At 59.7% G+C, this 26,466-nt stretch overlaps 1 pseudogene; it reads right to left on the minus strand.

Moving 5' to 3' along the window:
• Nucleotides 1-21,500: 21,500 nt before the first annotated feature.
• Nucleotides 21,501-26,466, minus strand: LOC122679666 (annotated as a pseudogene).

Consider the following 26,466-nt stretch of genomic DNA (forward strand, 5'->3'; position numbering starts at 1 on the left):
GGGTGGTGGGGAGGGGGTTTCTTCAAAGTTAGGCTGACTTTCATGTCCCCTGAAAGAAGCCCTGTCCCTTCTCACCTGCCCGGAGCTCTTCAGAAGCCCCAGCCTCAGATCAGAGTGACGTCTGATCCCAGATGCAGGCTGGCTGGTGGGAGGGGACGGTCATGGTCAGGCGTCCCCCCGCCAGGCAGTAAATGATGGACAGGGAGGCCTGGTGTGCTGCAGTCCAGGGGGTCGCAGTCAGACACGACTGAGCGACAGAACTGAACTGACCTGGGATAGGGGACAGGCACACGGCCCAGGCCCCACGGCTGCTCAGCACTGCCCAAGGCCTCCCCACGGCCACGTCAGCCCTGAGGCACGTGAGGCCCTGGAGGGGAGGCGGATTCCACAAAGCCCAGGGCTCAGACTTGGGGAGAGCCAGGCTGGCAGCCAAGGGTTCCCTGGGCTCCCGCACTCCCCAGGGGGAGGGGCCCCATTGGAGAGTCTGGCCAACCTTGCCAGGCACTTATGGGAGGGGGACAGGCAGGGGACAGGCAGGGGACACGGTGTGGAGTGAGGCCCCGAGGAGCTTCAGGCCAGGTGGGGGAAGGAAGCAGGAGCACCAGCCCCGTGGCTGGAGTGGGAGGCCGCTGAAGGGTGGAGTGGAGGGCTGGGTGCCCAGAGGGCCTCCCAGGACCAAGGCCAGGGCCACAGGCAGGGCCACGGGCGGGGTCCCCAGGTGGACTCGGACCTCCAAGGGGGAATCAGCTGAAGTGCAGCCGGGTCACAGGGTGGCAGAGGCAGAGGTGTGGGGCTGGGGCACTGTGCAGAGACCACCATCCTGAGCCCCCAGCTGACTGCCAGCACCCAGCCTCAGCCCAGCCTCCCCTCCTCCAGGAAGCCCTCCTTGACCCCCAGGCTGGAGCAGGCAGCCTGCACTCCTCCGCCCACCCCAGGAGACTCCTGATGCTTCCCGGGGTATTGACGATCTGTCTGTCTGTCTCCCGCTCCAGACAGGGAACTCTGCAGAGCTGTGTTGCTTTCCTAGGACAGTCTGGGTGAGTTCATGTAACAGAAACTCATTCCCACCCGGGCTGGAGACACAAATCTGGAAACTTGGTGTTAGAAGGTGGACCTCTGAAGCCCTGGGGTAGGGAGGGCCCGTTCCTTCTTCCAGCCTCCTTGGCCTGAGGTCCTGGCTTGAGTCTCTACTTCTTCCCGCAGACTCTGTCTCCATGGGGTGCCGACCCTCCTCGGTGTCTGTCTCCAGCCCTCCCTCTTCTGAGAGGACGCAGCCCATTAATCAGTGGTCACCCCACTCCGCTATGACCTCGTCTTGATTCCATCTGCCGAGACTAAAAAGTTCACACCCACAGGTCATATAGAGCAGGGGTCCCCAAACCCCAGGGCCACAGACGGATCCATCAGTGGCCTGTTAGGAACCGGGCCGCACAGCAGGAAGTGAGCTGCAGGCAAGCAAAGCTTCACCAGCCGCTCCCCATCGCTCCGCGCCCTCACATTACCACCTTAACCATACCCCGCCCCCCACCCCAGCCGTGAAAAGGCTGTCCTCCACGAAGCCAGTCCCTGGGGCCAAAAAGGCCGGGACCACTGATCCAGAGCACAGTTCTCCAAGTGTCTGATGACTGACTGTCACACCAACTTCACGGCTCCCACCCAGGACAACGCGTAATATTTTATGCCAGTCTCCAGTCAACAGGCAGCCTGTTTGACCATCTGAGTCTCCGTTTCCTCGGGGTAAAGCGACCGTTGAGCGGGGTCCTCGACACAGCCCTGGAGGGACGAAATCTCCAGCCCAGGGGCCGGGACGTCCTGTCCCATGCCTCTTGGCTGCTCCTCCCCTCGGGGGACCCCCAGACGTGGATCCTGCAGGGAGGCAACTGAAGGTGCAGTCACCAAACAGACTCAAACTTCCCCCCAAACCATGCCAAACGCCGAGCAGTTGCTGTGATTTATTAATCTGCCAGGATCTTTGCAAGATTTTAATGTGGTATTTGGAGTCTATTTAACTGGGTAACAAAAATACCCAACACCAGAAACCGTAAATAATTATCACATCCATCGGGCCTTTCATATGAAGACTGGTACTGGCTTCCCCTCCAAGCTGCTCAATTTTCAACTTTTTCCTCTCTCTGTTTGGAACAAGCTCCCACTCATCAAAGAAGGCGCCAACCCGGGGGTTTCGGGGAGCACCAAAGAGGAACCCTGCAAGTCTGTGATTAGAATGCAAGAGGGAGGATCAAGGTAATTAATTTTTTTAACTTAAAAAAAATTTTTTTTTAAGTTTCCCCATCAGCTTCTGCAAAGCCATGTGAATTATATCTGCTTATGTAAATAAAGCTAACGGGTGATAACATTAATTAGCAGAACAAAACTTTTGCTCATCCGGCTGGAGATAGCAGGTAGTTGGGGGAGAGGATTAATTTCTGTTTTAATTGGAAATTTACATGTGCGGCAGCTTGGCCTCCATCGGCGAACAATCAGATTCCAGGTCCCTTCAAACGTGTTGGCTTCCGAAAGGGCAAGGGACCCATCTGCCTTTCAAGGGGGCTTCGCTTCAGTTCCCCAGCCAGCGTGGAGTCGGCTGATCAACGCGTGAGAAGCGTCCTGGGTGGGACTGGCTCCTTCGGGGGTCAGCACCCTGGCCTCCCACCTCCAGCAGACGGGTCCCCGGGTCCAGGCCTGAGCTGCCACTGGGTGGGATGGTGAAGCGATTAGGCAAGACCCCACTATGGGGAGGGTCACGTGGAAAGGACCCCACCCAGGTGCCCTGCCCCTCCAGGAAGGCGTCTGTCGGTGATGAACAAGGCGAGGAAGAAGGTATGCGGGCGGTGTTGGCCTGACCGCACCTGCATGGGGCGGGGGGCCCCCTCAGACTCTGCTCACAAAGAGGGCACCTCTCCGGGCCCACCTGGAGTCAGCCGGTGGGGCCCGGGGACCCTCCCATTCTCCACAGTTGAGAGCACAGAGGGTGAGACCTAGGCATCAGGGCTTGATCCCAGTGGCTCCAAGACCCCTTCCACCCTGACACGCTGCTCCTGACCTCCCAGGGGAAATGCTGTTTTCAGGTCACTTGGAAGCCCTAGGAGGGCAGTCTCGGGGTGTTTGAGTGAGGGAGACTTTCTGGGGCTCCCGAAGGCACCTCACCCCACAAATGGGGATGGCCCATCTCACCCGGTGGGGCAGGGGGTCCCCGGGGAGAGCAGCGGTTCGAGTGGTCCTCTCTGAGCTCCCCGTCCAACCACAAGCCTCCTGTGACGGAGAGTAAAGAGGAGAGTCGTCCTGCCTCCGTCCCTCCTCATCCTGCTGCGGGGAGACGGCGGCAGGGCCACCCGCAGTCCTCATGTAACGGCTCCTTCCTCTCTTCCAAGGGGCGCCTCTCCACTCCCTGCCAGGCTGCTTCCAGCTTCTCCATCAGCAGCTCGGCCGCCCAAAACAACTGGAAGAAGCTTTGTAGGAGCGCGTGCAGCCCCCTCAGCTGGGCCAGGAGCCCTTCCCTGCGCTCCCCTGACCCTCCTGACTGCCGCCCTGAGGCTCCAAAGAGGAAGCTGACCGGAGCTGCAGCAGGTGGAAGCCGGGACACACACGAGGAAGGACTCCAGAACCCCAGGATGACGATTCCAGGAGCGCCCCCAGCCCGGTGCGGTGTGCAGCCCTGTTTGGACCTCAGAGACATAGTCACATCCCTGACCACGGAGCCCTGTGGCCTCGGCCTCACATGGCATTCCATCCGATCAGGGCCCACATCACACAGGAGGAGGCTGGGAGAACCAAGGAGGAGCCCGAATGGGGAGTGATGGAGGCAGACTCGGGACGACTGGAGGAGGGGACGAGCAGGCTGCTTGGACTGAGAGTCTGGAAGCACACTAGGGAGCTGAGTGGCCCTGGCAGTGGGCAGAGCTGGGGAGGTGACTTTCACTCTCAGCCTGAGAGTTGGGGGCCTCAAGTGGGCCCCCTCTGTACCATAGGGGGAACTGAGGCCCAGAGGGCTCCCTGCTACGGCCTAGGGTACAAGTGAGTGAGGACAATTTGAGGCTTCCCTGATGACTCAGTTGGTAAAGAATACGCCTGCAATGGGGGAGACCTGGGTTTGATCCCTGGGTCGGGAAGATTCCCTGGAGATGGGATAGGCTACCCACTCCAGGATTCTTGGTCTTCCCTTGTGGCTCAGCTGGTAAAGAATCTGCCTGCAATGCGGGAGACCTGGGTTTGATCCCTGGGTTGGGAAGATCCCCTGGAGAAGGGAAAGGCTACCCACTCCAATATGCAAACCTAGAGAATTCCATGAACTATGTAGTCCATGGGGTTGCAAAGAGTCGGATACAACTGAGCGACTTTCACTTTCACTTCAGTCTCGTGACTGATGGATGGGAAGATGGATGGATGGACAGAGGAGTGGATAAAGAAGATGTGGTACATATAGGCAATGAAATACTATTCAGCCATTAGAAAAGAATAAAATGATGCCATATGCAACAATATGGATGCACCTAGAGATTATCATACTAAATGAAGTAAGTCAGAAAGAGAGATATCATATGATATCACATACATGTGGAATCTAAAATATGACACAATGAACTTGTTTACAAAACAGACTCACAGACACAGGAAACAATGATTACCCAAGAGAAAAGGGAGTGGGGGAGGGATAAATTAGGGATTGGGGATTGGCAGGTACAAATTACTATATATAAAGTAGATAAACAACAATGTCTTACCATATAGTACAGGGAACTATATTCAACATCCTGTACTAAACCATAATGGAAAAGAATATGAAAAAGAATATGTGTGTGTGTATACATATATATATATATAACTGAACCACTTTTCTGTACACCAGAAACTGTAAATCAACAAGACTTCAGTTGAAAACAAAGAAAGAGAAAGGAAGAGAGAAGGATGGACGGGTGAATGGATGAATGGGTTAAGTGCGTGGATGGGTGACTGGATGGGTGGGTGGGTGGATGTGTGGATGAATGAGGAAGTGGGTGGGTGGGCAAGTGGGTGGGTGGGCAGTTGGGTGGGTGGGCGGATGTGTGGATGAATGAGGAAGTGGGTGGGTGGGGGGGTGGGCAGGTGGGTGGATGTGTGGATGAATGAGGAAGTGGGTGGGTGGGGGGGTGGGCAGGTGGGCGGATGTGTGGATGAATGAGGAAGTGGGTGGGTGGGGGGGTGGGCAGGTGGGCGGATGTGTGGATGAATGAGGAAGTGGGTGGGTGGGGGGGTGGGCAGGTGGGCGGATGTGTGGATGAATGAGGAAGTGGGTGGGTGGGGGGGTGGGCAGGTGGGTGGATGTGTGGATGAATGAGGAAGTGGGTGGGTGGGGGGGTGGGCAGGTGGGCGGATGTGTGGATGAATGAGGAAGTGGGTGGGTGGGGGGGTGGGCAGGTGGGCGGATGTGTGGATGAATGAGGAAGTGGGTGGGTGGGGGGGTGGGCAGGTGGGCGGATGTGTGGATGAATGAGGAAGTGGGTGGGTGGGGGGGTGGGCAGGTGGGTGGATGTGTGGATGAATGAGGAAGTGGGTGGGTGGGGGGGTGGGCAGGTGGGCGGATGTGTGGATGAATGAGGAAGTGGGTGGGTGGGGGGGTGGGCAGGTGGGCGGATGTGTGGATGAATGAGGAAGTGGGTGGGTGGGGGGGTGGGCAGGTGGGCGGATGTGTGGATGAATGAGGAAGTGGGTGGGTGGGGGGGTGGGCAGGTGGGTGGATGTGTGGATGAATGAGGAAGTGGGTGGGTGGGGGGGTGGGCAGGTGGGTGGATGCGTGGATGAATGAGGAAGTGGGTGGGTGGGTGGCTGGGTGGGGAGTCTGTCCCACCCGCACCAACAGCAGCGCCCCCTCCCTCGAGGTCAGGCCGACGCCTCGGCTCTGCCCTTCCCCTGTGTGACCTCGCCGTCACTCGGCCGCTCTCCCTTTGGTTTCCTCACCTGGAAGAAGGACAGCAGCACCACCTGCCCGCAGGCCCTCGGGAAGCCGCAGACCATAGACAGCAGTAACTGGCACACAGTAGGTGCCTCATAAGCCCGTCTGCCATCCCCAGTCAGTGCTGGCAACGCAGACGCCCTCCTGGGGAGTGGCGAAGCCTCCAGCCCTGAGCCTGTCAGGGGCCCTCGCCCCTCCCTGCCACCCCCCGGGAAGCAGCATATGTTCGTCGGCACCAGGCTGCTATTTTTGTGCAGCGTGTTCTTTCCAAGAGTGAACGTTCCAGCAGCTCTGATGCCCGGGGACAAGCCAGCCCTGCCCATCACTGCCAGGGGGGAGGGTCTCGGAATCCCAGGAGACAGAGGCTGGAGGGGCTCAGGGAATCCTCTGGCCCTTCACTAGCAAGTGGCCGCTCAGAGAAGGTGGTGAGGGTTCAAGGTCACTCAAAGGTCAAGGACAAGACCAGTCAGGGAACCCAGTGAGTTCATGCCATACAGTCTGCCCTCGAGCCCATGTCCCGGCCAGGCGGCCTCACTCCACAGCCACACAGAGCCTGGGCGTGCTGGGCCTGGGGCGGCGAGGAGGAGGACCCCCACCCTCCAACGAGTCTGGGGTTAGGTGGGCTCACCAAGCTCTGAGAGCAGCCCAGACCCCTGATGAGGGCAAAGGTGCCTGGGGCTCACAGGTTCCCCAGGGGTTGGGAGTGGGAGAGAGGGACCTCTCGCGGGACAGCAAGTGAGGAACCTGGGATCCAGGGCTCCCCTAGGACTGTGGGTGCGTTTCCGCCCTGCTGTCCCCCGAGCCCCCTGCGGTGCCCCCCCCCCAGGCCTGCCCTCGCCTCCCAGTGAGCCCCCTCTCAACCGTCTGCCTGTCCACGGATCCTGACGCGTCCATCTGTCCATCCCAGTGGGTCCCACCGGGGCCAAGTCACCAGCAGGGCTGCTGGGAGAGGGCTGCAGCCTCCATGAAAAAAGCACCTGGCGGGCCCCCAGCTCGAGGATGGGACTCTGTCCGACGCCTGTGCCGCACCTGCCCTGAGGGACCCCGGCTGGGGCATCTGCCTCCCCCACGCCCTCCAGGGGCCTGGTCACTCCCTCTCAGGAGCGTCCTGTCGCAGGCCCGGGCCTCTTTGCCTCCACGCCTCCCTTTCCCCTGCTCTGTGGCCCACGAGAAGCCAGAAAATCCTCTAAGAATATCCACCCGAAGCTACTGGGACCCCCATCCTGCTCATGGGAAAACCTAGGTCCCCAGCATGGCCAAGACCTCCCTTGATCTTCCCCCAAACCCCCACTCCTCAGTCCAGCCCTAAGATGCCTGCTCTCCCAGAACACACCAGATCGTTCCCACCCCAGGACCTTTGCACAGGCCACTCCCTGACGGAAGGCTACTCCTGCACCTTCCCGAGACCGCCTCTGACACACAGCTTCCACCCCAGCACTCCCAGGCTCCCCGGCCGTGCAGGGCACTCTCTGTGCCCCCTGGGCTCATGTCCAAGCCTCCAGCCCCCACTCGGCCCTAACTGAAACCCTGCCTGGGCCCAGGCCACTTGGGCAGCTGCCGGCAGGCGGCTCCTTGGTCGTCACCCTGCTCTCATGTTTGCGTCCAGCTTGCCTGGTGCTGCGCTGCGTGCAGAGAGCAGGGGTGAGGAACTGCCAGGAGCACTGGCACGCCTGGCTTCCTGGCCGAAATCAAACAGCAGCACAAGAGCCCCTAAGCCCCACTGTGATCTCCGGGGCCTGCTGGTTCCCTGGTTTCCCTGCAGCCCCTCTGGCCCCCTACTCTGCCTGGCACAGAGAAGACACACACCCATCCATGGGACAGAGGTTCTCAGCCACCCAGAAGCTGTCTCTCCTCGCCCCTGCCGCCCCTCACCCCTGCTCATTCAGCGCCCCTTTCCCTCCATGCATCCAACCTGGCCCCCCGTCAGCAGGACATGGGGATGAGAGGGCAGTGCCCAGCACAGAGCCCAGGAAGCCAGCTCCGGATGGGAAGCCGCTCTGAGAAGTGGGCCCTGCAGGGCCTGAGCTACAAACCAGGGTTAGGTGCAGGCCTGGGAGGGCCCTGGGGGTCTGAGAGAGCAGGCAGGGAAGAGGCACCGTGTGGCCCCAAGGAGTGGGGTGGCCAGCCTGGGCACCCCCGGATAGGTCAGCTCCTGCTCTGAGCCTCAGATTCCTCCTCTTGAAAATAGACTACTGGGGCCCATCTCCTAACGTTTCCTGGAAGATTCTTCTTCCCAGTGATGACTGGGCCATTTTTAGAACTTCTACCTATGCCAGCACTTTACAAACACTTGGACTTGGGAGAAGACCTCGCGGAGGATGTAACTACCCCGTGTTCCCAATGAGAGGGCACATCCCGGGAGGTCACGACCCCCAGGGCCACTGGGCTTCGTGGGTGGAGTAGGGTCTGTGTCCGCAGCCCCTGATGCTGCAGACTTGCCCCGGGCTGTGCCTATTCCTGGCGGGTCTGTCCTCTGTGGTCACCAGGACCCAGGCCCGGGAGGGCCCTCGGAGGGTCACAGAGCTGGGGCTGACACCGGGATACTGAGGCCACACTTGGGGACGGCCATCAGGGCTGAGTTCTCCTGGGGAAAGGCAGCTGGCCGAGCTTGTAACTCAAAACAGAGGCCCAGGGCTCTTCCCGAGACCACCACGGTGGTGCCTCCCGCCGCTCACAGAGCGCTTGCACAGCTGGTGCTTGCGCTGGAAGGAGAGCCCCGAGCCTCAGGGAAGCTGGCCTTGGCTGCCTGCGGTGGGGCGGGGCTCAGGTGTGCGGCCCCGGAGACGCCCGTCACGGTAGCAGGCCTTGGCGCTGCCGCTCCGATCCGTGCCCAAGCATCAGCCACTTTGCCTGTCACTGCTTTTGCACCATCTGTGCAAACACCAACACAGAAGAGGCAAACAACAGCATCTGAGTGTTACCGTGAACGCAGCTTTGACCTGTGGCTCCCCTGACAGCATCTTGGGGACCCCTCTCAGGGTTCCACCGACCCCCACTTTCAGAACTGGGGCACTAATGTGGAAGCTCCCCAGGAGGGCAGGCAGACTGTCTATTTGTCCTCCTGGAACAGCGCCCGGCTCACAGGGTGGGCTCGCGGAGTGAATTATCAGCCCACTGCACACATGAAGCCCAGAGATGGTGGCACAGGGCCCCACTGCTCACCAGCCTGGGCCAGGTCTCCGGGCTCCCTCGGGCACTCGCCCCGTGAGGCCCTATGCCCCAGGGCCGCTTCCCCAGCGCCTCTCCTGCCCTCAGGCTCGGCGGCAACATGGCATCACTGTGTCTTCAAAGAGTCAGAGCTGCCCCCTCACCCTGGCAGCCCCCATCACCACCCAGGAGCATCTGCCCGTGTGTCCCCCAGGGACTTGGGCTACTGGAAGGCGGGTCAGCCTCTCATCCACGGTGTGTTGCCAGGACCCAGAACCCATCGGCTCACAGCAGGTCTCAGTGAACGCCCATGGAAGGCCCAAGCCCACCACCCTGCACCAGATTAGACTCTGGCCTGCCTGGACAGGACCCTCAGTATGACCCCCGGCTGGCCTCCCCAATGCTCCTGGGTTTAGGGCCTGGCTGACCTGAGCAGGGACCCAGCCTTGAGACTCTGGACCAGCTTGCTCATACATTCAGAAAACTTGTGATAAAACTCTCCTGCCTTCCAGGCTCAGAGCCCGGAGCCAGAACTACAAATGGACAACAGCCACTGTCCCTTCTTCAGGGGTTCAGGGACCGATGAGGACAAAGTGAAGCAAGCAGTGTGCCCTGGATTCCCAGCCCATCAACCAGCAGGGCTGGTAGGAGAGCAGGCTTGGAAAAGGCAGAGGTGAGCAGGTGATGAGCTCAGTGCGGGATTCACGGACCCAAGAGGAGGAGGTCTTTGAGGTGGGAACAAGGCCCCCTGCCTGGCAGCGCTGAGGACATATCGAGGGAGGGAGAAAGAGAAGGAGGGGACTTCCTGAAGCCTTAAGCCTTCCACTGGAGACACCAGCAAAGGGAGCGAGGTCGTTGGTGTCTAGGGGCTCAGTCTGTGAACACGCTCTGCGTTCCACTCATGTCTGAGATCAGGGCTCAGATCACGATCAAGGTCAAAGCTCAGTTAGTGCCCAGGATGTGACTCAGCCTGAGATCACAGTGGGTGTTCAATGTGTGGCTAGGATCAGGGCTAAGCCTGTGGTCGGGGAGCAGGGTTCAGTGTGTGGCCAGGATTCAGCTCAGTGTTCAGCCAGGGATCAGCGCTCATTCTCTGCCCAGGTCAGGGTTCGGAAGTGAAGGTCAGCGAGGGTGGCCCGGCACCAAATCCCTGCCAAGCTCTGGCATCTGTCAGCCATCACAGCCGTGTCTGCAAAGGGGGGATCCACAGAGTCTGGCTGTCGCTTCTCATGGCAAACCACGCTTGTTTTGCCTGATTTTTTTTTCTCCCTTCCCTTACCCTCAGCCCAGCCAGGCAGCAGAGAAGGTGTAATTAAAAATCAGGTTTGTTAACACGAACACGACGTACATAATATTTAAAACATCCAAGAGCCTTTAACTCGCTACCGACATGCATTTGCTCATTAAGCAGGAATTTTTTTTTATGGCGACAACACTGCAAATAGCTCTTATTAAAATGCTCAAAACACCATCTGGTCCTTCACTGAGACTCCAAAGCGTTGCGGAGGTGGCCCCACACGCCTGGAGACCTGGAGATTCCCAGCAGGGATGGAGGCAGGACCGGTTCTGCCACCGAGCTCCAGGGAACTCATCCCTGGGGTCCCAGGCAGCAATCTCAGACTCCCCGCCTCTCTTGGTGCTGCACCACCCTCGTCTCACAGAGGCTCGGCGGCCAGGAGACCCTCGTCCAGACAGCGCAGCTAGTAAAGGGCATGGATGGGTGTGAGCCTGAGTCTTTCTGAGGCCAGGGCTCCGTGCGGGAGGCAGGAGGTGAGGAAGGAGTTGGCTGCCCCAGCAGCACCTGGACCCGGGGTGGGGTGGGGGGAGCAGAGGGAGGATGGAGGCGGAGAAGCTGGGCCGTCATCGTCAGGCTGCGAGGCATTTAAGAAGGGACATGACCGCCTGGGGCCCGAGGCCACTTGCTCCTGAGCAGACTGTCCACACTGGGTACCCCAAGACTGAGAGGGCTGTCGGGCCTCCTGAGTGGCCCTCGGGGTCTGGGAGCTGGGCCATGCCTGGCAGGCTCTGCTGGGCACCCAGGCAGGAGGTTTTGCGCTCTCATCCTACCTGCTGGCTCTCTGGCTCCAGAATGGCTGGGGCTGGGGCACCATTGCCAGGAGAGCGGAGTGTTGCAGGGCCCACTCGGGGCCGCCCACGTCCCAGCACGTCGGCTGGAGGAGGAGCGGGGAGCCAGGTGAAACCAGCGCGGGGAGGAGCAGGGCCAGCTGCCCGCCCTCCTCACCCTTGGGGCCAGCCCCTGTGGCCCCTCCTCGGCCGGCTCCCTCCTCCCTCTGCCCTGCCCAGCCTGCCCCTCCAGCCTCCGTCAGCCACCAGGCGAGCTCCCGGCTCCAGGCCCCGTGCCACAGTTACAGACGTGAGAGCCCCTCCCGACCTTGCCCCCAGGACTTAGCCTTCAGGTGGTGTCCGGGGGGGTTCACCCACAGCAGACATCGCCAAGCCGCCAGGGAGCACGTCTGGCTGCGCTGAGCACTCGCTTCAGGATCTCGACACAACAGCAGAGCAGGCCTGGACCCATGGGCAGCATCAGCCGCAGTGAGGAACCTGCCTGCAATCCCCCAGGGACGGGGCAGGGGTCAGCGTTGAGGGCGGAGCCGACCTGGGCCTGAGGTTCCAGCCCAACGTGGGAGACCTCAGAGCATTTGCTTTGGCCCCACGCACGCGGACACACGGCACTCAGCCTTGCCAGGAGCAGACAGCACATGGCGGAGCAGATCGCTCAGAGTGACAACAGTCCCGGGGATCCCAACCCAGACTTCAGGAGGATCCCTGGAGGCTTCCTGGAGGAGGTGTGCAAAGTGAGCGAGTGTGACGGGGAGACCGCCTGTGCCAGAGAGGTGGACAGGACAGAGGTGCCGGGTGCCCAGTGGGGGGCGTGGGGGTGAGAGACGAGTCACTGACCCCCCAGGGCCATCGGCAGACGGGGCCCAGGAGGACAGCAGCTGCCCTTCGCCTTTGAGCCTCGGTGGGCTCCGACTTGCTCACCCAGGGGCACAGGCTCAGAGGGGGAAAGAGACAAGGCGGGGCTGGTGAGAGGGCCCAGGACCAGCCAGGAGGAAGGGGGAGACGGGGGAGGGGAGGACGCAGGAAGGGCCGCAGAGCCTGTGTCCTGGCCCCAGCCCCCAGCCCCTCCAAGCAGCAACTTCCGTACCTTCAAGGGGGCCTTGTGGACACAGTCCCAGCTGGGCTGGTTCTCTGCTCGGGAGCCTCAGGAGAGCCCTTTAAGCCCTCACAGCCTCAGTGTCCTCATCAATAAAATGGGCCTAAAATCACAGAGCTCAGAGAATTGGGGGGGGAGGGAGGAGGGGGGCTTCAGGAACTTTGAAGACCTTTGTGTTGTTTGTGTACTATGACCACAGACACACTCAGACAAAAGCATACGCACAGATGCATGTGCACACACACATACACGAGCACGCACACGGGCCCACATCTGCACACCCACACACGGGCACACGCGTGTTCGGCCTGTGCCCACCTGTTCTCATGCCCCGGTATTCGCAGGTGTGGCCTTGGGCCCACATCTGCACACCCACACACGGGCACATGCGTGTTCGGCCTGTGCCCACCTGTTCTCATGCCCCGGTATTCGCAGGTGTGGCCTCGGGCAGGGTTAACAGACATCAGACGCCGCACTCTGGTTATAAGAAAATACCGATCAAATATTCCAGTTAATAAGCTGAATTCAGACCCAATAAAAATGAAAACACAGAAGCAACGTTCAGCACGTGAGACGTGCAGAAAGCCCTCAGGGCCTCCTCTGGGTCCCGGAGCCCACAGCTGCGGCCCGCCCCTCACATCACAGGTACACCGCCCAGCCTGACCTCCAGTAGCGAACCCGAAACAGACCGGTCCTGGCGGGCAAGCTCTGGGCTGGGCCTGGGGGTCGGCGAGCAGGGGTCTCCCTCCTCTGCTCCCTCCCCAAGCAAGAAGTGGCAGTTTTTAGCAAGTGTCAACTTATTCCCAGCTGTTGTTGCCAAAAAGGGAAAAAAAAAGAAAAAACTCTCCTTGGTTTCAAGGAAACTCACAACAACTTTAGAAGACCGCGTGAACATGATAGATGCGTTCATTCCCCTGAATATGCATCAAGGCCAGAGGCCCACGTTTGTCACACGCGGTTTGGAGCCGCTGGAAGTGGGCCGGGCGGGCCGGGGCCCTCGTCCGGACCTGGCATTGTTCCCCAGGGGCCAACGCCAGGGTTCCTGAAAGGCAGCATCTTTTCTTTCTCTTTATTCCCAGGAATAATGGCTCTTGACATAAACGACTCCCGCTAGCAATTAGCGGTGATTAATGTAGAACTCGCTGCAGAAGTGGAGGAAGTTCGCCTGGAGGGGGTGGGCAAAGATGGCATATTCATGGATTTGTGACAAACGCGTGTGGAACGGAAGGAGGGTGTTCCTGGGGGCTTTCTCCAGCGCTCTCGGGCCTGGGAACCAGAGGAGGCCAGTGTGGCCAGGGACTGATGACCGGGCTGGGGTCAGAGGACACAGGCCCCTTCCAGGGAAGCTGGCCCATCACAGACCCAGGTGCCTCGGGCTCCAGGCGGGAGGCCTCAATGGCCAGGGGAGACCAGCCGTCCTGCGGCCGGAGCCCGGCTAAGCTCGGACGCACGTCCGCCCTTTCCTACAGTTACAAGCTGACCCCACATGGTGCACCCGTCCCTCTCTCCCACAGAAGAGGAGACCAGGGACCAGAGAGGCCAGCGAGCTTGGCCTCGGCTCAGGGCCATCAGCGGAAGCACGGACACTGAACCAGGAACCTGCTGGTCGCTCTGTCCGCCATGGTGGCAGACCTGAGTCTCTCCAGCTGGGAGAGTGGGGGACGATGAGACTGCCTGGTCTGGGGCTGGGACGCTCTGGGGCGGGCCCTGCCCTCTCTCCTTGGGCCACAGGAGCCATCAGAATGACGTGAGCCTGAATGTCAGAACACCCTGCAAACTTCCAGCCCCCCTGCCCTCATTAACACCACCCGCCCCCCCGGCCCCGGCCTGTCCCCAGGATCCCCATTAACTCCGTCACGGCAGGGGAGAAGGGACGCTGGCGGTCAGCTCCTCTTCTTAATTTAATTTCAGGGCTCGTTAGCATTCAGTAATTAAAGGCCATGAGAACACTCAACACCCCGGCAACAGCCCAGCACTGGGGCCTCAAACGGCCCTCAGCAGCTCCTGCTGGAGACAGTCCCTGCCCCACAGAGAAAAACCAGGCTCAGGCCAAGTGACAGAGTGCCAGTTTCACAGATGAGAAGCCTGAGGGCCTACCAAGCCAAGGGACTCCAAGTGCACCCTTCCTCGGCCATTCAAACATCTCAGCCAGCACTAGGCAGGTCCTCCTTCAGCACTGAGCCTGGGTCCCCAACACACCCATCTGTCCGAGGCCTCCACTGAGCTGAGCCTGCCGCCGCCACTGGGGTCCGCCAGGCTCCTCAGGTGGCCTCCTCTCCAGCCTCCCCATCCCAGGGGATAGAAGTCCAGCTTTCCCGCTGCCCCTGCCCAAACCTCGGGCCTCCCTGACATCCCTCCTTCTCTAACCAGGAAGTTGCACTGGAGCCACACCCCCTCCCAGGTTCCTCTTGCATTTCCAGCACGGCTCATCTGGATTATTGCAATTGCCTCTAGCTCTCCTGGGCTTCCCTGGTGCCTCAGATGATAAAGAATCCACCTGCAATGCTGGAGACCTGGGTTCAATCCCTGAGTCAGGAAGATCCCCTGGAGGAGGGCATGGCAACCCACTCCAGTATTCTTGTCTGGAGAATACCATGGACAGAGGAGCCTGGCAGGCTCCAATCCATGGGATTGCAAAGAGTCAGATACGACTGGGCAACTGACACTTTCAATTTTTAGTGCCTCTGTGGAACCCGCGCCCAAATCTATTTTCAACCCATAACAGCAAACTGATCCTTCTAGACCAATGCTTCTCAACCTTTCTTTCATTTTCTGCCCCTCAGCACCTAAGGAGTCTTTTAAGACATGTCTTCCTAGTTTGCCCCCCACGAAATTTTAAGACCACAGATGAACTGTGCATCTCTGTGTGTGTACTTTATGTGTAGCTGTGCTTCAAACATAACAAGTAAGATTTCTTCACTGAAATCTTAAGAACCAGACTTAAGAACCCCCCAAGAACCAGATTTTCCCCTTGGGGGTGAAATCAGCACCACCCCTATGAATGCAGGCTTTAAAGAATTATGAGACCCTGCCATTGCTCTGCTCCAAGCCCACCAAGGAACAAGCCAAAGTTCTGTTAGTTCGGTCCTACACAAGGAACAGGCGTCCTTCACCTCCTGGGCTCCCCTCTTCAGAGTCTGCCCCTCACCCCTTCCCTGGGGGCTCTGTTTAAACCCCTCTCTGGTGGCCTCCCTCCCCTACCTGCCTGACACCCCTCGAGCCTCTCTGCAGCCCTGGACGGGAGCACTCCCGGGGGCCTGCGACCCCCACGCCCAGGGCACATCGCAGAGCAGAGAGCCCGTCTGAAAAGGAGCAACAACAGCTCAGCGACTCCCTGGAAAGCAGCAGAAGGCGCCTGGGGCCGGGAAGGGAGGGCGGTGGGCCCTGCAGGACAGAGGACGGGGAGGGCGGCCCACACCCTTCTCCTGCCACGGGTCCCACAGAACCTGCCTCCACGAGGCCTGCTCACAGCTCCCTCCTCTCGTTCTACAGGGTCTGGGGCCAGGGACCTGGGCGGTCACACTCCAGGGCCGGTTTAATGCTCTGCTGTTGTCATCCTGCTATTTTCCTGATTTTGAACAAGGGCCCCTGGTCTCATCTGGCTCTGGGCCTGCACAGTCTCGCCTGCAGAGGCTGTATCAACCGGGAGGCGCTAGACCGAGCCACGGGAGGAAACAGCCTCCGAATCTCAGGAGCTGGGGCAACGATGGGCGATTCTCACTCTCGCTGCAGGTGCCTCCAGGACGCAGGACGGTGGAGGAGGCACTGTCCCCGGGGCCACAGGTCACGGGGCAGAGGAAGGAAAGACTCCTGAGGGTCTTGTCCCAGCAGGAAGGCCTCTGGCCCCAAAGAGACGCATGTCACGGTGACCAGGACTTGCTGGCCAGCACTAGTCGCAGGCCCCACCTAAACACAGGGGGCCTAGAGAGCAGGCCCCTCGCAGGGAAATTCCAGAAGCAGGAGCAGGAGACACTGGGTGAAGTGCACGAACCAGGGACTGCAGGGAGCCGCTCGGCCAGCCCACAGGCCGAGGCTGCGGCCCTGACCTGGGCTGGGAGCTCTTCATCAGACTGGCTCCCGCCAGCCTCCACCGGCCCCCTCATTGTCATTCCAGGCTGCACACAGGCCGCATCTAAGGGGGAGGGACACAGAGTGGTCCTCGCAGCAACTCAATTAATCCTCCATCGGAAATTCTAACATGATCAATTTGGGGAGCCGGCCGACATCGCAACACAGTAATTAGGAACAAGTTTCAACTCCCGGCTTCCTTTGAAGATTGTAATTGCAATTAATTAAACATTCTCACTGTTCCTCAGAGTCTGTTCCCGAAGAAACTGGAGCAGAGGCAGGGGGTGGAGGGGCCCTGACCCCTGTTCCTAGCATTGCAGGGATCAAACGGGAGCCGTCTCCTTGGAATATGGAAGGACATGGAGTCTCCAGTCTCCCTGGGAATGCTGTGCTGGCTGGAAGGCAGAGGGAACCTGCCTCGGGTTCCGAGCTGACACCCCGACTCCTGTCCTCCCCCGGGGACCCCCAGGATGCCCAGCTTCCCTGCTCAGCAAGCTGACAGCCCCCGGTCACATTCATAACATTGAGAGCAGCCCCCACAAGCAGGTTCTAGGGGCAGAGGTCCCGCGTGACCTCTGACAGGTCACACCCTGCCCCACATGCTGCTGTACCAGCGGTGGTGTGGGTGTGAGTGACCTGGTGAGGCTGCTGGTGCCCCGAGTGAGGGATGTGGAGAGGAGGCGTGTGCTGGGCTCCAGGGTGGAGAAGGACAGAGGAGGAGATCCCCCCCGGGTTAAGACAATGGGAGAAGGCTAGCTGCCAGAGAGTGGACAGTCCCAGCGGGAACAGCTGGCCCTCTGCAGGCTCTCACTGCATGCCAGGCCGACCCAGGGGCCTGAACAATGAGCTCTCCCACCTCCCCCCCCAGTGTCCCACCCAGAGGCACCGTGACGTGCTCCCACCTACCACTGAGGACCTGAGGCCCTAGATACGTGCTGACCGAGGGCTACAGGGCCGGTGCATAGAGGACCCAGCTTTCTGGCAGAGGTATGTTGTCTCCCGGAGCCTGGGAGGCAGCCACTGCCCACCCCAGCGAGTACCAGGGCCCAGTGTCACAGCAGTCAGCCCCGACACAACACCCACAATATTCAGTGCAGACCACCAGGCTTGCCTCTGAGAATACAGCGGAGTCTTCCAGCAAGTCAGAGGGGGTGAAGCAGTCTACAGCATTCAAAAAAAGGTGTTTCTCTCCAATTTCCAAAAATAATTGGAAGCATCATTTTTAATATTTTATCCCCTTAGCCTAAGACTCGAAAGCTAGTCCAGGATAAAACAGCGAGGCCAGAAGTTAGAGGCGCCCTACCTGGGAGATCACGCCCGAGGAAAGCTAGGGCAGAGAGGCACAGGTGGGCTTTGAGCTCCCTAGCAGCCAGAGCAAAAAGGCCAGGCCAGGACTTCATGGCTCTGTCTGTGAGGAGGGCAGCAGGAGACCCTGCATCCCAGGAGGGGCTGCCCAGACACTCATCCAAGGGGCAATGAGCAGAGGTCCTGAGGTCTCCCAACACTCCCCGCCCCCACAGGTTTCTTGATGCAGGAAGTCTTCCACCCCCGAATGCCCCGCCCCCGCACTGAATGGGTGGTCAGGAGACAACTTAGATGATCAACCTTGCTTCACATGAAAGAGTAGAGGTCCCGCTGTGGCCATTTCTGACCCAAGCTTCTCTCCAGGAACAGCGTACTTAATTGGAAGAGAAAATGCATGATTTAGCAAAAAAAAGGTCAACCCAGGGGCCACACCCCAGGGCTCACACCTCCTGGCTGTGATGGACATGGGAGTCACCTCCCCAACATCCCTTCCATTCCCCTCAAGCTGATCCAGGATACTGTTCCTGGCCTTATTCTTAGAATCCAGTCAGGGTAACCCCACCCACTGGTCATAGGGATTGGTTCAGGAAACACATGCCTAGGTAAGTGCGTACAGGATACTGTCTGATTTAGGACTAGACACGTGACCCTACTGGACCAATGGGCCATTCAGGGAGGCTTCTTGGGGCTTGAGATGGCTCGATTCTTCCATGAGAGCTCTGGGAAGTCAGTGGCCTCTCTCCTTGTCAGTGGCCAGGGAGAATGAAAAGTCAGGAGGTGCATCAGGCATGCTGTCATCATTAAGGAAGCTAGTCAGAGGGATAGACCCAATCTTGAGCTCCTGGATGAAACCTTACCTGAAGCTCAGCTTATTTCTGGATCTTCCAGTTACATGAACCATTCTTTTTAACTTTCTCCCATTTAAGCCTGTTGTAGCCAGGCCTTTCGTGGCTATAATGTGGAGTTCTAATAACATGCTGGCTTATGCTCTTGGGCACGTCCCTTCCCCTCTCTAGGCCCCAGGGCCCTCTTCCACCCACTGACCTCATGGAACTACAGGGCAGATAAAAAGATGCAGTAAGCATGAAAGGGCTTTGTGATCCTAGAGTCTTGTGGGGAAAGAGTCTTCCCTATAAATGGAAGGCTATTTATCAGACAATGAGTCTCTCTTCTTGCTCATTGTGCTCTGGCCTTGCACCCGCTGCTTCCAGTCCTGTGACCTTTGAAGCTTTATTTTTAATTGCTCAGCCTTTGCACAGTCTGTCCCCTCTGCCTGGAGCCCCCTCCCCAAAAGTTCAAGTGACGGGTCCTCCTCATTCTTCCAACCTCAGATGTCACCTCCTCCAAGAGGCCCTCATAACCACTTTGTTTGAAATAGGACATGTCCTTACTCATTTGCTTCATAGTACTTACTGCTGTTTTTATTTTTTTAGTCATGTTTGTTTCTTTAGTAGGTTACTTATTTGGTTACTTATCTTTCTCCCCTTGGTCAGTACTTCTCAGACTAGAGGTGGTAAAGGGCCACGTTTTTATTTCCAACATGTCATAGACAAATACTTCCACATGTGCATGCTAAGTCGCTCAGTGGTGTCCGACTCTTTGTGACCCCATGGACTGTAGCCCACCAAGCTCCTCTGTCGATGGGATTCTCCAGGCAAGAATACTAGAGTGGGTTGCCATGTTCTCCTCCAGGGGATCTTCTGGAACCAGGAATCAAACCCGCATCTCTTATGTCTCCTGCATTGGCAGGCAGGTTCTTTACCACTAGCGCCACCTGGGAAGCCCCAATACCTCCATGCTGCTGCTGCTAAGTCACTTCAGTCATGTCCGACCCTGTGCGACCCCATAAATGGCAGCTTACCAGGCTCCTCCGTCCCTGGAATTCTCCAGGCAAGAACACTGGAGTGGGTTGCCATTTCCTTCCCCAATGCATGAAAGTGAAAAGTGAAAGGGAAGTCGCTCAGTCATGTCCAACTCTTTGCGACCCCATGTACTGCAGCCTACCAGGCTCCTCCGTCCATGGGATATTCCAGGCAAGAGAACTGGAGTGGGTTGCCATTGCCATAAACTACATTAAAAATACATTTCTAGAAAAATTTCTATTTAAGGAATATACTAAATATAAACTCCAAATTCTTATCACACTTTACAGTTATAAAGCTACTCTGGCACCTTATAAAAGTTTCTAAACAGTTCCTCCCCATGTATGCTGTTTTTGGGTGAATTGCAGGCTCGGTCCCCACAGCACAAGGGAGGCAGAGTTTAAACACTGGCTTCCCCTTCCTGGAGGCGGGCTGGCGTTGCGGCAGTCCCCATGCGGTCTCCCAGGGTTCCCAGAGGGGCTTCCATACACCTGCAGGCCTACCTAGCTTCACAGCACGCCCCCCCACTGGCTTCCTTCCCTTCTCTCTCTCACCTCCTCACTCCCCTACCTATGTTTCCAAGGGTCACCTCCCGCATCAGTCACCTGCACTCAAATCCACATTTAGGGCCTGCTTCTGGGGGAACCTGAACAATTAGTATTCAACACAGGGATATTGATATAATCCCTTAACAGAATCATTTCTGTTACCCTGTCAGGATTCACACGCATGAAGATTGCGGTGTAACCACCGCACATGTCTATAAAACTGGAGAGATGGGACCACAAGTGGAAAGGAATCTGGAGCAGGGTCAGGGGTCTTGTGGGGTCACCACCAGAGAAGGGGGAAGTTAAAGACCCCTCTTGCAGAGGCTGAGCCCCTGTCCTCCAGAGCTGAGCATTTCTTGTCACTGGTTCTCCTGCACACCAAGCAAGACTTTGGAAAAACCATCTCTGCCCACCACCAGGAAGCTATAAATAACTCCCGGATTAGAAGAAAGGGATAAAAAAAAAAAAGCTCCGATTCCATCTGTACTTGAGTAAGAATGCGCCCTCCAGCCCCCTGCCTCCTGCACACCTCGGATCCAAGCCCCCAACAAGAGGAAAGCTGAGCCTTGGCCAGCAGGTGGGAGAAGAAGGTCACCAGGGTCCTGCGTCCAGCGGCTCTGCCCGCACCAGGAGTCCACGATAGACTGGCCTCTGCCAGGGCTTCTCACCTACAGAGGGAGACACCCAGGATGGAGGCCAGGTCACCAACGGCCTCAGCTGATCTCTCAGCCCCATAAGAGGGGTGGGGTTGGGAGTGGGGGGCAGGAGGACCCTCTTCTCTGCAGAGCCAGCACAGAGGGCTGGCAGGAAAGCAGCGGCCTGGGGACTGGGGACTGGGCTCCCCGTGTGATGCTTGTGTCCTGGCGCCTGTTTCCCCATCACATCCTCCCCACCCCCTCCTGCCCTGTGCTCCTTCCCTCCCATCTCTCCATCAGCGCCCCTCACCCGACCTTGATGCCCCTCTGTCCTGGAAGACAGGACCCCTGCTGAACTTGCAGTCACACGGGAACCAAATCGTAGGTGCTCCCGGGAGCACTGCGACCCAGGGTCCTCACCGGCAGCATGGGGGCGCTAATGCCCACCAAGAGGCTGTGACCAGGGTCCCAGAGGGCCACCCACCCACCCCCCATTATCCCAGGTCCTCTCCCCACCACGAGGGCCACCCACCACCCCCCCACTATCCCAAGTCCTCTCCCCGCCATGAGGGCCACCCACCTCCCCACTATCCCAGGTCCTCTCCCCCCGACAGCTGCTCCCGGCCTAGCCAGCCCATCAAGGCTGCCACTCTGACTTCCCGCCTTGATTCATTAGCCACTTGGGACAAAGTGGACATCCGACAACACCACGGACCGGCCCCCGGGGCTCTGCTGGCACCAGACGCCCGCCCAGGTGTGTCTGGCAAAGAGCCTCGGGGCGGGAGAAGCAGAGGCACTGCACGCTTTATTGACAATCTCGGGACTGCGCTAGCCCAGCCGGGGGGCGCCCCCGCTGGGGGAAGCGGCCTCGGGCAAAGGGAAGGCGCTGCCCGCTGCGGCGGGCGCGGCAGCCAGCAGCACCAGGCCGGGCTGGGGGCCGGCTCCCGAGTGCGCGTAGCTCAGCGCCAGCTGCTCCAGGCGCCGCCTGCGCCGTGCTGTGCAGGGGCCGGCCGCAGCAGCGCGGGGGGCGGCGCGCCCGGGCCCCGCAGCAGGAAGTCGAAGCCCGTGCTGTCGTGCGGGTCGTAGAAGAGCGGCCCGCGAGCCGGGTCGGGCCCCGGCGGCCAGGCGAACGGGAAGGGCAGCGTGAAGTCCTCGGTGAGCACGCGGATGGCGAAGTCGTCCTCCTTGCCCAGCGCGCGGTAGGCGCGCCCGATGCCGCGGAAGTGCGCCTCCCACAGCTGCGCGTCCCCGCCGTAGATGTCCGGGAACGGGGGCTCCTGGGGCGCGGCGGGGCCTGCGGGCAGGGATCGCGGAGCGGCCAGAGATAAGCGACTCCCGCAGCCACCCCCTCTGAGCCAGAGAGGCCAAGGGGGCCACGTGGAGACAGAGAGGGGAGGGGTACCGGAGAGGGAGACTAATTTCCAGGGACAGCGCTAAGGAGCTGTGAGCGGCAGAAAGGCCCGGAGGGGTGTGTTAGAATATAGCCACTACATACTATTTGGGCGGAAAGTTTCAGAAGGGGAGGAGTCTGGATAGCTTTGCGGGGACCTCGCAGAGCCTGCTGTGGACCTGGGGTCATCCCCAGAGAGCAGCGGTGACCTGATGACTCTCAGTGGAAAGTCCATCCTGGGCCTGGGCAGAGGATGGACCGCGGGGGAGGGGGACAGAGCCAGGTGAGGGTGAATTCGAAGGAGGACTCAGCAGGGCCAGCATGGAGGGGCCAGAGCCGGCCTTGTGTCAACAGATGGGGGGAGGGGGGAGCCCTGCCTGGGCACGGGGAATCTGGGACCCAGGGGGCTGACCAGCTTCACCAGGGAGAAGGATCTGGTTGGAAGCTGGGCTGGTGCTGTGTCCGTGGGACACCCACTTCCCCTTCACTCCAGGAGCACATTCCAGGAGAAATGGGGACATGGCTGATCGCTGATTCACACATGGATTCCCAGGAGGCGGCGGTCTGGTGAAATCCAGGGGTCCGCTCTCAGATATCACATGTGTATGGACGCAGCACTGTGCCCCTGGGTGGGGGCCTCTGCACCTGTGAGGCCCATCCATCCATGGTCCCAGGCAGCAGCCCAAGCCACCACTCCAAGCCCACACCTTCTATGAGCTGCTAGGAGAGACCCTTCCCCCTTGCCCCCTTCCTTCCTTCAGCAAAGTGCTTAGCTCTGGGGATACTGAACTCAACGATGCAACCATGGGCCCTCCCTGGGTATAGATAAGCCTCTGGGGACACAGGACCACCTGGGCAGCTCCTTGGAGACAAGGCAGGACTCATGGGGAGGGCCTGGGAGGAGGGGATGGATGAGCCCATACAAGGCTCTGAGCGTGAGTTCTTAGGTCCTCCCCCCACACCCCTGTGAGGGGCAACAGCACTCAGCCTGTTTTCCTGGTGAGAATGCAGACCCAGAGAGGCCCGCCCTGAACTGATGGCCGCAGGAGCGCCCCCGTGCCCACCCTCCTGCTAGGGGCCCCTGGACGATGACTCTCCTCCCCTGGTAAGTACCCTGGGGCATCTGCTGTGCGCCAGGCTCCGCCACAGCTGTGTACCGCACACACTCGGCTTCTCCCAGGCCAGGGACAGGAGCCAGCAGACCTGGGTCAGAGGCGCTTCCTTCACCTGGGAGAGCGTGGTCTGGGTTCTGGATTCCCTGAGCCTCAGTTTCCCCATCTGAAAAATGGAAACAGTTGAGCCTGTTCTGCCATCCTTGTGGATAAAGAGGTCATGAACCTTTGTGACCCTCTTTGTCAGGTCCTCCTGTGAACCGCTTTGTCAGTGGGAAGTGCCTTCCTAGCTCAGCACCAAAGCAGTTGCTTCCAGAATCACAGACCCAGGTGGACTGGCTCTGAGCAGGGTGTGAGGCCAGAGGGGCTGGCTCGGGGCCCACTGCACTCAGCACCTTGGACAGGTCCGAGGCAGCCTTGCAGGAGCCTCAGATTTGGATGGCAGAATGGCTGTGCCCCCACCCCGGGCAGCCTGTCCTGTCCACTGGGACACCTCCTCCCTGAAGGCCTCCAGGGTGAGTGGCCGGAGGCACAGCACTGCACTGGTGTCCACAGCACTGGCCCGGCCTCACACTTAGTACCAGCAGGCGGTGGGCTGTGCAGAGGCGCTTTGGGGTGTTGCTGTGGGCCAGGGGTGAGAGTTGTGGAGAAGAGGGGAGGGCCCCCGGGGGGCAAGAGAGGACTGACCACCCCTGACTGGCAGTTAGCCAGGTGGGTCTGGTGGTTGCAGAGCAGACAGGTGAGGGGTAGGGGCCGCCACGCAGACCACAAGGCGGCCAGGGCAGCAATCCAGGGCAGAGGGGCTGGGGGCTCAGCGGAGAGAAGTGCTGCTTCTACATGTGTCTTGAGGATGGAGCCCACAGGCTCTGCCGATGGAGGGGCTGGTGGGGGAAGGGGAGGGGAGCAAAGGGAAGACTCGCAGTTTCTGGCCTGAGCCACTGAAGGAAAGGAAGCCCCATATACTGAGAAGAGCAACTTGGGGCTAGGGGCTCAAGAGTCTAATTCTGGACCAGTGATGCCTTCAGACAGGCCAGGGAAGAGGTGCAGAGGAGAGTTAGCTAGAGTCTTGGCTTGAGGTGGGGGGCTCCAGGCTGAAGACAGACAGACTCCTGGGAGATGGTGGCATTTAAAGCCACAGGGGATCCCCCGGTGGTCCAGTAGTTAGGACCCATGCTCTCACTGCCTCAGAACTGGACGTGATCATGAGACAGAGAGGGAAGAAGCCTGAGCAGCCGGCCTGGGCCCCCAGCTTCCCCAGGTCAGGGAGAGAAGGTGGAGCAGCAGTGATGCGAGAGGAGAAGGGCAGGCTGGGGCTCTGGGAGTCAGCGGGGAGGGGGCCCTGGGCCCTGAGCTGCCCCTTCAAATACACTGCGTGTGTCTCTCAGTCGTGTCCGGCTCTGTGCCACCCCATGGACCGTAGCCCGCCAGGTTCCTCCGTCCATGGGATTCTACAGGCAAGAATACTGGAGTGGGTTGCCATGCCCTCCTCCAGGGGATCTTCACAATCCAGAGATCAAACCCACGTCTCCTATGTCTCCTGCATTGGCAGGCGGGTTCTTTACCACTAGCACCACCTGGGAAGCCCCTGAGCTGCTGATGGGTCATGTCAAAGGGCACCTGAGAACTGACCTCAGGTTCAGCAGCGTGGAGGTCACCCCTGACCCTGACCAGAGCTGCTGTGGCCAAGTCCAGGAATGAGGGGCTGGGTCCACTGCATTCCAGAGCAAATGGGAGGGAAAGACTGGGAGGCAGCACGTACGTATAAATAACCTTTTCCAGGAGTTTTGCTAAAAATGGGGAGCAGAGAAATAGGGCGGTAGCTACAAGGGAAGTGGGGTCAGGAGACAGGATGTGTAGCTGCATGCTTTTATGTCGATGAGAAAGATCTCGTAAAGAGAAAATGTCAGAATGCGGGAGAGGAGGGTGGAGAGGTGCTGGAGTGATGGCCGTGGGCAGGCGAAGCTGGGCCACGGCTGGGAGGGGGTGGTTCGTGCAGGAGCAGGCGGGGGAGCGCGGGGCCCACGGGCCCAGGTGCAGTGGGTGGCTGCCGTGCCCGGAGCCTGTGGGAGTCCTCTCTCTCCATGAGAGCGGGAGCAAGGCCAGCAGCTGAGCGTGAAGAGGGAGAGGGGGGTGGGCGCTGGGAGCGGGGGTGCGAGACAGTTGCTGGGAGAGAGGAGGGGCTGGGCAGGAGGAGGGATGCAGTGGGACCCTGGCACGAAGCCCCCCCTGCAGCTCGCCGCCAGGAATGTAACGGGAGCATTAGCCTGGGTGAGTTGATCCCCAGCTCCGCTCAAGCTCAGCTGTGCGGGTGCCCGCGAGGAGTAGGCAGAGAGCTGGGGCGGGGGGGTGCCATCAGATGGGAGAGGGCACAGGGCAGGAGGGTGTGGGGAGGGTGTGATGATCACTGCAGAGCTGGATGGGGGCGTGAGGGGGTGGGACCGGGGGGAGGAGGCAGGGAACAGGCTGCAAACAGTGGGCTATGGTTCTGCCCACGGGGTGCTGGAGTCCTGGTCCCCAGATTGAGGTCAGCGCCGGGCTGCAGTTTGGATGCTGGCGAGACACGACCACCGCAGGGGTGGCTGGGGGACACGTTTCAGAGAGGTGTCTGGGGGACTGAGGGGAAGGAGAAGGAGAGATCGCCCATGTCATGGCAGCACAGGTGGAGAGAGGGTCAGTGTCCAGGCCCCAAAATCCATGGGGCGGGGAGGGTAAGAGCCCGCCCCGTACGCGCAGTGGGTGTGCACCTCCTTTTGTTGTTGTTGCTGACCACGTGGTACGTGGGGTCTAGTTCCCTGACCAGGGATAGAACCCACACCCCCTGCATTGGGAGTGTGGACTCTTAACCACTGGTCCACCAGGGAAGTCCAAGAGTCTACTTCTGAGGAGCTGGGACTAGCCCTGGGCTTTTACAGAGGTGGGGGGAGGGGGCCGGAGAAGGAACTGGAAGGGCTTTGAGGAGTAAGGAGGACCCTGGCCCACTTCCCGTCTCAGGGTCCATGGGCTGCAGGACCCTGGGGAGGGCTACAGGACAACAGGAAGAACTGTCAGGGGATGGGGTGCTCGCCCCCACCCTGCCCTGCCCTGCTGTGTGACCCTGGGGAAACCCCCCCCAGGAAGAGGTGGGGGTGCTGCCTTCTCTCCCACGTCCTCAGAGCCCAGCTGCCATGAGCACCCCCTTCTCCTCCACCCCGAACCCCTCCGCGTGTCTCACCTGGAGTGGCTACAGGACACGGGGGCAGACCTGCCGGGCTGGGGTCCCCGGAACAGGGGGAAGCCATGTCAGCAGCCTGGG

The sequence above is a fragment of the Cervus elaphus genome, chromosome 21 (assembly GCF_910594005.1).
Source record: "Cervus elaphus chromosome 21, mCerEla1.1, whole genome shotgun sequence".
Classification (NCBI taxonomy): domain Eukaryota; kingdom Metazoa; phylum Chordata; class Mammalia; order Artiodactyla; family Cervidae; genus Cervus; species Cervus elaphus.